This window comes from Pongo abelii, chromosome 4, assembly GCF_028885655.2.
Source record: "Pongo abelii isolate AG06213 chromosome 4, NHGRI_mPonAbe1-v2.0_pri, whole genome shotgun sequence".
Lineage (NCBI taxonomy): Eukaryota > Metazoa > Chordata > Mammalia > Primates > Hominidae > Pongo > Pongo abelii.
The window spans coordinates 167,130,827-167,142,788 of record NC_071989.2 but is presented as its reverse complement, the minus strand read 5'-3'; the positions used below and the strand labels follow the sequence as shown (position 1 = coordinate 167,142,788).

The window sequence follows — 11,962 nt, the reverse complement described above, 5'->3', positions numbered from 1 at the left end:
CTCTTGTTGCCCAGGCTGGAGTACAATGGTGCGATCTCGGCTCACTGCACCCTCCGCCTCCTGGGTTCAGGTGATTCTCCTTCCTTAGCCTCCTGAGTAGCTGGGATTACAGGTGTGCACCACCACGCCTGGCTAAGTTTTGCATTTTTAGTAGAGACGGGGTTTCACCATGTTGGTCAGGCTGGTCTCGAACTCCTGACCTCAGGTGTTCCACCCATCCCGGCCTCCCAAAGTGCTGAGATTACAGGTGTGAGCCACCACGCCCCGTTATGGCATTAAATATTCTTTTTCGTGATGGTGTTTCACTTTACAAATGGCAAATATATCATGATGTGACCTGCGTAGAAGTGTTTTGAAGGGAGGTTTGGGAGTTCTGAAAAATTCACCTTGCCGTGTGGCATGTTGAAAGCCCACTATCACGTCTGATGCACTTTATGCTGGCACCATGCACCATATTGGTGAGAGAAAGCTAACCAATACGGGGAAAGACTTGGAGTTTCCGTTTCATATTCAGCAAAGTTGTTTTTCTAATGAATTCTAAGAACATAACAAAGATGCCATTGGTATCAAGCTCTTTCATATTTTTTTTTCAGTCAGGTGTTTATGCAGGAAATACTAAGCATTCACATGTGCCAAACCTCAATCTAGACCCTGAGGGGAATACAAACATGAAATATCCTTAGACCAGCTTAGGGTAAGGTCCTAGTTAGTTTCTTGCTCAGGAGAGCTTCCAAGGTCAGGCTCAATGTGGCAGTTCAATGTGGCAGTATTGACATTTTAAGAGAAATACAGTTTGTACCTTTCTGGAAAGAATATAGAGCATGTGAATGTTAAGTAAAAAATTACAACTGTGTGAATTCACAGTGACGTGAAAGATCTCACCCTGCTTTATAACTTAAAGCCAGCTGAGTTCGTGTCCCTCCCTCCCCATTAGACAGTCTACATCCAGTGAGCAATGAGCCTCTTGCTTTTTATCCTCCCAGTTCATTTCATTCTTTCTCCTCCCTTATTGACGGAGTGACCCCTATGTGCCCGGCACCCTGTAAGAATAGGAAATGCACACTATGCCCCCGGAACTCTTGCTTATGCTACCTGAGGATTTGAAGGCAGGCTTTACCTTCATAGCTCCTACAAGGTGATCATGCCTTTTCCTTCTCTTAGCAGAGTTCTAAGAATGCCCAGGACCATAAATCAACAAGTTGTCCATGGCAAACAATCTACCAGGGCTTGGGGATATGTGGGCAGTATTTCTCTAGGGAACGAAGGCTGGCTCAATAGCCAAAGTTTATTGAAGTGCTCCATACATTGCTTAAGACTAGAATTCACAGTCAACTGCCTGGGGTGGCTTTCACTCCATCCTTCCTTCCAAGAACCACAGAGATGAAGTAAATGAGCCACAGGAATAGGGATTTCTTCCAGGCTGGATGGAGATATTACAACCCTTCTCTCAATATAAGAGTTGGCTTGAAAAGGCAGCATTCACTATTGAGGGGATAACTCTAAAGAGGGCTTGTGGTTATAATGGTTTTATGATTATTTTGGATCTTTGTAAAGACTTCTGTGTTTGGGTAACTGATTCCACACTGGAGAGATCACACAAACATTCCTTAACATTAGTCTGTGGCTTTGTTAGACAGAATTGAAAGAGCTCTGTGTCCATTCCAGTCCCCAGTCATACCCAAAATCATCTGTCATTCACATGACTGTGGATTTTTTTTTTTTTCAAAATTAGACTCTTACTCTTCTGGGGTTTTTTTTATTTGTTTTTGGTTTTTTTAAATTACATATACAAAAACAGTCTCCAGGAAGTCTGTGCTATGTGTTGAAAACAAAGGATACTTAAGTGAGGTTGTTGTCTTCCAAAAGCCTATAGATAAGAAGGTAATATTTGCTAGTTTAAGTGCAAACATACATACACATACATATATATGTATAAAAACAAACAAATAAACAAGTTGGAAAAATATCTGTCCCATTTATCTATCATTAATCAATGGATCAGGAAATATTGCCTGAGAAGCTATCCTTTGGGGGAAGTCTACACTATATGTCGAAAATAAAGATGTTTAAGTCAGGTTACTGTCTTCCAAAAACCTATAGATGAAGAGATTTTTCATTGAAATACACACATACATACATACAAATAAATATTGCATGTTCTCACTCATATGTGAGAGCTGAAAAAATTGATCTCATGGAGTTGGAGAGTAAAATGATGGTTACCAGAGACTGGGAAGAGTAGTGGGTGTGGCAGGGATTGAGGAGGAGTAAAAACCCAGTTAATGGGTATAAAAATATCGTCAGGGAGAAAGAATAAGATCTAGTGTTCAGTGGCACAACAGGGCAACTACAGTTAATAATTTATGGTACATTTCAAAATAAGTAGAAGAGTGGAATTGGAATGTTTTTAACCATATTTATGCTATATTTCAAAATAACTAGAAGAGTGGAATTGAAATGTTCCTATCACAAAAATACGATAAATGTTTGAGGTGATGGATACCCCATTTACCCTGATTTGATCATTATACATTGTATACTTGTATCGAAATATCGCATGCATCCAATAAATATGTACAACTATTATGTATTCATAACAATTAAAAATTTAAAAAAATTTAAAAGAATTTAGCAAAAAACCCCACACAGACATACATAAAAAAACAAATCACAAGGTTGGAAAAAAAATACCAAAGATGACAAAAGATATGCATTGAGCAAATATTTTCAAAGTATTTGTTTACTAGGCATGTTCTAGTGCCAATAGAGAGCTTTTAATTTAGGGAGATAGACAAATAATAAACAAGTAAATATATAATTTCAGGTAATAGAAAGTTCTACAGAGAAAAAATAAAGTAGGATAAAAATGAATTATGAGAGAAGTGTGATATTTACATAGAGTGTGGTCAGGAAAGTCCCCTCTGAAAAGGTGATATGTGATATTAGGCCATGTGAAAATGTGTGTGGGAAGTAGTCATATGTCCGGATCATGCAGGACCCTGAAGATAACAGAAAGGGCTCTTCATTCTGCTATTTTCAGTAAGATGGAAGAGAATTTGGGGGTTAAAGGTGAGGACTGGCATGGCCTAAAGTGTGTTTTAATAGGATCACTGTGACTTCTGTGCTAAAAGCATACTGCAAGGGACAGAAGCTGAAGCAGGAGGTGAGTTAGAAGGTTCCTGCAATATCCAGGTGAGAGCTGATGATGGCTTTGCCTGGGCTGGCAGTGGAAGTGATGAGAGGTGGCTGAATGAATATTTCGAGGATAGAATTAACAGAAATTGCTTATTGGTTAGAAGTGAGGTGTGAGAGGAAGAGAGGAGTCAAGGAAAATACCAAGGTTTCTGCTTGAGCAATTGGGAAAATTGGTAGTTAAAATAAGGAAGACTGTATGAGGATCTGGACTGCATGGAGGTAGAGATGAAGGGAGGAGTGGTGAATGTCAGGAGCTCAGTTTTGGCACACTGAGTTTGACATGCCTATTAGACTTCCAAGTGGAAGTGTTAAGTATGCAATTGGATAAACAGGTCTTGAGTTCCAGGGAGAGGTATCAAATTGGGGATACAAATTTGGGTGTATTTAAAACCTTTATACAACCTGGGAAGTGTATATAAAGAAAAAAAAAAAGGTGTATATAAAGAAAAAAAGGACTGAACTAAGAGTGGTCCCAAAATTTAGAAGTCAAAGAATCAGAAAGACTCTGCAAAAGAGATTGAGAAGGAGTGGTCTGAAAGAGAAAAAGAAAACCTGGCACATATGATGCCCTGGGATTCAAGAGAAGAAATTATCTCAAGGAGGAGAAATTTATCAACCATGTCAAAAGCTATTGCTTGTGCAAATAAGGACTGAGAAATAAATTAAAAGCTAATTAAAGTAAAAAAAAAAGAGGTAGAAGTATATAGCTAAAAAGTGAATACAGAATATTAAATAGAATGTCTAAAAACAAACAAAAAAACCCCAAAAAACTGGTCTACTACAAAATAAAGTGGGAAAAAAGAGAAAAAGGCAAAAGAAGATATAGGACTTTCTTAAATAAAATATAGGACATATTTAAACCCAAGCATATTAGTAATTATATTAAATATAAACTGCTAAGTACTCCAATTAAAAGGCAGAGACAGTCGGGCGCGGTGGCTCATGCCTGTAATACCAGCACTTTGGGAGGCCGAGGCAGGTGGATCACGAGGTCAGGAGATCGAGACCATCCTGGCTAACATGGTGAAACCCCGTATCTACTAAAAATACAAAAAATTAGCCGGGTGCGGTGGCGGGCGCCTGTAGTCCCAGCTACTCAGGAGGCTGAGGCAGGAGAATGGCGTGAACCTGGGAGGCGGAGTTTGCAGTAAGCCGAGATCATGTCACTGCACTCCAGCCTGGGCGGTAGAGCAAGACTCAGTCTCAAAAAAAAAAAAAAAAGAAAGGCAGAGATTGCTAGACTAATTAAAAGTAGCAAAATTCATACATATGGTGTGTACAAGAAAAAAACATTTTAAATATAATGACATAGGTTACAAGTAAAAGGATGAAAAAGGTATACCATAAAAATACTATTATATAAGAAAACTGGAGTGAGTATATTCACATCAGATAAAGTAGACTTCAGAACAAAGGGCATTGCCAAAGGAAAAAAAAAGGATATTTCATAATGATAAGGTTAACTTGTTAAGATAATGTTATAACCACAATGCAAAACCATGTGTTCCCACTGGAATGTTAAAATTTAAAAGACTGATAGCATCAAATACTTTTAAGAATGTAAAACAACTAGTATTCTCATACATTGCTGATAGGAGTGTAAAATGGTATAGCCAGTTTAGAAATCAGTCTACTAGTTTTTCATAGTTAAATTTATATCTACTTATGACCCAGCAATTTATTCATATGTATAGAGCCAAGAGAAATGAAAACATATGCTTTTAAAAGATGTGGAAAAGAATGTTTATAGGAGCTTTGCTCAAAATAGCCCCGACTTCAGACAACCCAAATTTCCAGGCAGGAGAATGGAAAAAAATATGATATAATTATAAAATGGAGTACTACTCAGCAATTCAAAGGAATGAATCACTGTTACGCATAGCAACGTGAATGACCCTCCAAACTATTTTTTTTTAGCAGAAGAATTCAGATACCAAAAAAAAAAATGCGGTTTTTGCAATTACTTTTAATTTAAACTTTTAAACCATAATTATGAAGTCCTGGGACAAGCAAAGCTAATCTACAATGATAACTCAGAAGAGTATGTACTTCTGGAGTAGTGGGTTGGTGACAGGGTTTAACTGGGATTAAGCACAAGGCTGCTTTCTGGGATGATGGAAGTGTTCTTCAGCTCTATAGGGGCATGGTTACTTCTCTATAGTTCATCTCACTGTATGATTATTATAACTCAAGAAAATTGTTTATGTAAAAGGAAAAAGTTTAGAAATAAAATATTTTAAAAGTAAAAAGATAGAGATCTATGATACTTGCCACTTATGCACAAAAAAGCCAAAAAATCTCTATACTTCTATAGATACTATGCATATGTGTAGAATTAAGAGACGCATTTTTACATTAAAAGAATCTGACTCAGTAGCTGTTCCTGTCTGACTCAGCACTAATCATAACTAACAATAGCATTTTCTCGCTTACATTTCACAACACTCTTTATGTAGTGGTTTGTTTTACTTACTCCATTTCACACATAAAACAACTGAATACTAGAGAGTAAAAGTATGACCAGGGTGATATCATTGTTGAGCAGTAGAGTTAGAACTTGACTGCATGTTTTTATTACTCCAGAGTTGGTGCCTTTAAGCACCACGTTGTACTTCTTTTCTAGAAGGGACACAGGCACTCTCTAAGGGGTCTCCTGAGTCTCTGAAAGATCTCAGACAATCTCACCATGTATTCTCTCTGTCTCCAATCATGCTGTCTTCTGGGGCTTCCAGATTCTATCTTACCCCCCTGTACCTGGTTCTAAGCTTCCTACCTAGCTCCTTTAGACCGATGCTTCATTTAGAGTCACTGCTTGGCTTTTGTCTTTGGTTTTATGCCTATGTACTATCTTTTGTCTTTGGTTTTATGCCTATGTACTGTACTACTCACTAAAACAAAACTCAAATGTGTTGGATCTTAGGAAAACCAATCCTTATTAATCAGAGTTTTAAAAGTCTGACTTGCAGATTCTGATAATTCAACTACTTTGTGTTTTCCAAAATTCAAAATTTCTAAAGGCTAAGGCTAGATCTGGCAAGAAAGCAAGAGAAATAAGTAATAGGTTAGAATGTAAAACAAACAACCTTTCAGCAAGCTATGCCTTTTAACCCTGGGAAATACTCTGGTGCCTTAGAGAACACAGGTCAGTGTATCGCTCTTCCACTTTATTAAATTATTAGTATTAAAAAATAACTGAGCAAGCAACAAAACACAGCACAGTGCTTTCTACAAATAAAATTTAATTTGCTATCTCAAGAGCTGCTGGCTTTTATCGCCATAGATTGGAGCATGGTATTTTCAGGGATAAAGTTTTTTTCTTCTTTTTATCTAGTTTGGAGGAAACATGGCCAACATTAGTTCCAAATATTTTATTTCAAACATAAAGCACAGAACCAATACTAATAAACAACAGGCTCTTATGCCAACATTGGTGCATGTTTTTGTTATTGCATTATATTCCATGAGAGTTATTGTGCATAATTAAATAGAAAAAAAACCCCTTGAACTTGGAATTATAAAACCATCACCACAAACCAAAGATTCCACTTGATGTGTATTAAGTCATTAAATTTATTATAAAAATAAAGAACGAGAGAAAAAAATCTTTCCCTTGTAAATCATTAAAAATGCATGAGAGTTGAAAGCAAAGCAAACAGCCCATACGTTTGCTTAGGGAACTACTGCTGAAGAAGGCACTGCAATTCAGAACAGAAAATAAGGTTTTGTTGAAATCAGAATGCCCTGTTATCCAAATGACTACCACGTGGGCTGTTGGGTAGAAAGGACTTATAAATTGGTCCTGGCATCCTGTAATAAAAAAAATGCTTGGAAGGTGGCTGCAGTCTAAAGGAGCCTCATGATTGAACAATTCAAAGGATGGGCTGCCATGGGATCTGTGAATGGCAAGAAGATCCAGAAAAACACATGCTGAGTTAGGACCTGTCTTCTGGACAAGGGTCAAGATGCACCACCTTCACACCAATAGCAGAAACAATGGCTTTACAGCCAGTTATTTAGGTATCAGTCTATTCATTCTGGAGGATCGCCAAATTCATGTCACAATTCAGTCTATGTCACCACTGCCTATCTGCTCAGAAAAGCTTTTGTTTAATATGCTATAACCATGAGACATTAATGAAATGGGCAGAAGTAGACAGAAACGGACCAGGTGGCACATGTGTCAATCAGCATTCTTTCCATTGCTAGGAAGATGTTCATTCAAACTGGCTCAGGTAGAAGCATATCTTTACTGAAAGGAAAGTCTAAGACAGTCCAAGACTGGTGTATTAGTCCCTTTTCATACTGCTGTCAAGAAATACTTGAGACTGGGTAATTTATAAAGAAAAAGAGGTTTAATGGAATCATAGTTCCACATGGCTGGGGGTGCCTCACAATCATGGTGGAAGGCAAAGGAGGAACAAATGCATGTCTTACATGGCAGCAGGTAAGAAAGCATGTGCAAGGGAACTGCCCTTTATAAAACAATCAGATCTCATGAGACTTATTCACTATCACAAGAAGAGTATGGGGAAACCCACCCCCATGATTCAATTACCTCCCACCATGTCCCTCCCACAACATGTGGGGATAATGGGAGCCACAATTCAAGATGATATTTGAGTGGGGACACAGCCAAACCACATCATTCCACACTTGGCCCCTCCCAAATTTCATGTCTTCACATGTTAAAACCAATCACATCTTCCTAACAATCCCGTAAAGTCTTAACTCATTTCAGCATTAACTCAAAAGTCCACAGTCCAAAGTCTTCTCTGAGACAAGGCAAGTCCCTTGTGCCTATGAGCCTGTAAAATCAAAAGCAAGTTATTTCCTAGATACAACGAGGATACAGGCATTGGGTAAATACATCCATTCCAAATGAGAGAAACTGGCCAAAACAAAGGTGCTACAGGCCCCATGCAAGTCCAAAATCCAGCAGGGCAGTCAAATCTTAAAGCTCTGAAATGATCTCCTTTGACTCCATGTCTCACATCCAGGTCACTCTGATGCAAGAAGTGAGTTCCCATGGTCTTGGGCATCTCTGACCCTGTGGGTTTGCAGGGTATGGCCTTCCTCCTGGCTTCTTTCATGGGCTGCCATTGAGTCTCTTTGGCTTTTCCAGGTGCAAGCTGTTGGCAGATCTACCATTCTGAGGTCTGGAGGATGGTGGCCCTCTTCTCACAGCTCCACTAGGCAGTGCCCCAGTGGGGACTCTTTGTGGGGGCTCCAACCTCACATTTCCCTTCCATACTGCCCTAGTAGAGGTTCTCCATGAGAGCTCTGCCCCTGCCACACACCGCTGTCTGGATACCTAAGCATTTCCACACATCCTCTGAAATCTAGGCAGAGGTTCCCAAACCTCAATTATTGACTTCTGTGCACCCACAGGCCCAACACTACATGTAAGCTGCCAAGGCTTGGGGCTTGCACCCTCTGAAGCAATGGCCTGAGCTTTACATTGCCCCCTTTTAGCCATGGCTGGAGCTGAAGCAGCTGGGACACAGGTTACCATATCCTGAGGCTACATAGAGCAACGGAGCCCAGGGCTAGGCTCACAAAACCATTTTTTCCTCCTAGTCCTCTGGGCCTGTAATGGGAGGGGCGCCATGAAGACCTCTGGCATGCCCTGGAGACATTTTCCCCATTGTCATTGTCTTGGCGATTAACATTTAGTTCCTTGTAACTTATGAGAATTTCCACAGCTGGCTTGAATTTCTACTTGGAAAATGTTGTGAGTTTTTTTTTTCTATCACACTGTCAGGCTGCAAATTTTCCAAACTTTTACCTTCTGCTTCCTTTTTAAACATAAGTTCCAATTCCAATTCCATATATTTGTTAATGAATAAAACTGAATGCTTTCAAGAGCACCCAAGTTACATCTGGAACACTTTGCTGCTTAGAAATTTCTTCTGCCAGACACCCTAAATTATCTCTCTCAAGTTCAAAGTTCCACAGATCTCTAGGGCAGGGGAAAAATGCTGCCAGTCTCTTTGCTAAAGCATAGCAAGAACCACCTTTGCTCCAGTTCCCAGTAAGTTCCTCCTCTCCATCTGAGACCACCTCAGCCTGGACTTTATTGTCCATATCACTATTAGCATTTTTGTCAAAGCCATTCAACAAGTCTCTAGGAAGTTCCAAACTTTCCCACATTTTTCTATCTTCTTCTGGGCACTGCAAACTGTTCCAACTTCTTCCCGTTACCCAGTTCCAAAGTTGCTTCCACATTTTCAGGTATCTTAATAGTAGTACCCCACTCTACAGGTACCAATTTACTGTGTTAGTCTATCTTCATACTGCTATGAAGAAATACCTGAGACTGGGTAATTTATAAAGAAAAAGAGGTTTAATGGACTCATAGTTCCACATGGCTGGGGAGGCCTTATAACCATGGTGGAAGGCGAAGGAGGAGGAAAGGCACGTGTTACATGGTAGCAAGCAGGAGAGCATGTGCAGGGGAACTGCCCTTTCTAAAACCATCAGATCTCATGAGACTTATTCACTATCATGAGAACAGCATGGGAAACCCCCCCCCGCCACCATGATTCAATTACCTACCACCAAGTCCCTCCCATGACACATGGGGATTATGAGAGCTACAATTCAAGTGAGATTTGGGTGGGGACACAGCAAAACCATATCAACTGGAGACCAAGTTCAGTTAGGCCACTTAGAAAACTCTATTGGAAGATGAGGCAGAGAGTCTCCCCTCCTTTTCTGCTTCACACAGAGTCACATGTAGGCCTTTTAGAAGAAGGGGCTATATGTGAATAGAGTACATTTCTATTAGTCATCTATTTTTCTAGGCTCACTGGACATATGGTTTTTTAATCCATGCCAGTTCTTTCTGATCGAATGATGGCTTTGCTGCTCCTTTCTAATTTAGGTTATTTGTAGCATTGGTTTGTCATGGCCCAACACTGGCCCCAACTTTACAACTTTACGTCCCATCTAATTGACTTTGCCTTTCCCCTTTCATTTTTGTTTGTTTGTTTTTTAGAACAAGTTGTTCTGGTTTGAATCAAGGATTTATTCCTGGCCCAATCAGTAATGGCCAGAAGAACTCGTCAACTTCCCAATCACCAGAGATCAGGATGAAAACAGATTCTCTGAGAAAGGGATGAGGACATGGCAAGCAAATTGACTGGAATATCCACAATCATGTCAGGCTCTATGAACAGCCCTAAAATTATCAGAAATTGAACTTGCAGAAAATATATCCTATCCCAGGGTTGAAGACATATATTACTTAAATAATTACTATAGTTCTTCAATTCTAAAACGAATATATTTTTCACATTTTAACATTTTTCAAATTGAGACATAAGACTGCAATCAACCTGTACATTTAACACAGTGTTTTCCCCCTCCACATAATAGCTGCTATTAAATTGATGATGCATCTTAAGTTAAAGTTTCTCTAAAAATTAAGGAAACATGGAAAGCATAATTCCACTGGCTCACAGTTTTGTCAAAAGTGAGAAATTAAATCTTTTTATGTAAAATTACTGTTAAGCACTATCTTCCTAATTGTTCTGTTTTTGTCTCACTTTCATGGGGAAGATGACAATTTCATCATTTCCTCAGGTAATTCCCCAATCTCATTGTGTTACTCTGTCCTCTGGTATCATGCCTAAATCATGTCTCCCTGGATTAACTCATTATTCCAATTAAAGTCCTTGATATATGTCAAAGACATGCCCTTATTTGTGACAAAGCCATAAAAAATGTGTTGCTTTAATTCCCTCTATAAATCAGTTTTTCTACTCCATTCCCTTAATTATGTGTCAGTTTTCTCTGGAATCACTCCAATGTCTAGGATTTTTGTTCCTTAACCCAGAATGTTTCCAAAATATAAGTGTGGGATACCAATATGGTCTGACAAACCTGCTCTTCCTCTTTAGTGATACCCTTTACACCCAGTTCCAGTGACTCCTTTCTCTTTGTCAAATGATTCAAAAAAGAACCAAACTATCTCTAGATTCATCCCACATGCTTATTTGTAGGGGCATTTGTTCATCATAAAGACTATCCAATTTGAATTATTTTTCTATAGATAGCTAATTTTTCACTTTTTATCCTCCTATGGAATCTCTTATTATTATTTTTAACTCCGGAGTTATTTATTTAGTCTGGTAGTTAGCACCAGGTGCTGTGGACTGGCATCATCAAGGAGTGGAATGGTATAACAGGAAGACCATCCTACCCCAATAGAGGTTTTTGGTTTTTTGTTTTGAGACAGGGTCTTGGTCTGTCATCCAGGCTGGAGTGCAGTAGTGCAATCTCAGCTCAGCGTAACCTCTATCTCCTAGGCACAAGCGATTCTCCTGACTCAGCCTCCTGAGTAGCTGGGATTATAGGTGCACACCATCAAGCCTGGTTAATTTTTTTTTTTTTTAAGAAATGGGGTTTCATCATGTTGGCCAGGCTGGTCTCAAATTCCTGGCCTCAAGTGATCCACCTGCCTCGACCTCCCAAAGTGCTGGGATTACAGGCATTAGCCACCATGCCCCACCCCGTATCCCAGTAGAGTTTTAGTTCAGGTTGTAGTACTGACACACTATTTGGCTTTAAAGAAGGATTTAATGTCTCTGGGCCTAGCAAGCGGTTAGGAAGACAGAACTGGGTGATTCCTAAGACTTTTTCAGTTCTAACATTCCACAGTATCATTTCTTAATGGTCTGGTTAATATCTTTTCTGAGTTCTCATAGGCTCAAAATCAAATGAAGTCCTGGACCAACACCTGTAATATCTCGCCAAGCCTGCATTC

General features: G+C 39.3%; 1 long non-coding RNA gene across 1 annotated transcript in view; it reads left to right on the top strand.

Annotated features, from left to right (window-relative positions):
• The first annotated feature begins 2,941 nt into the window (after positions 1 to 2,941).
• LOC134761498 (uncharacterized) overlaps positions 2,942 to 11,962 on the top strand; it is a 92,984-nt gene continuing 83,963 nt past the window's right edge. Inside the window, exon 1 of the long non-coding RNA XR_010140179.1 lies at positions 2,942 to 3,069. This is a non-coding gene — a long non-coding RNA (uncharacterized LOC134761498). The remainder of the gene's footprint in view (positions 3,070 to 11,962) is intronic.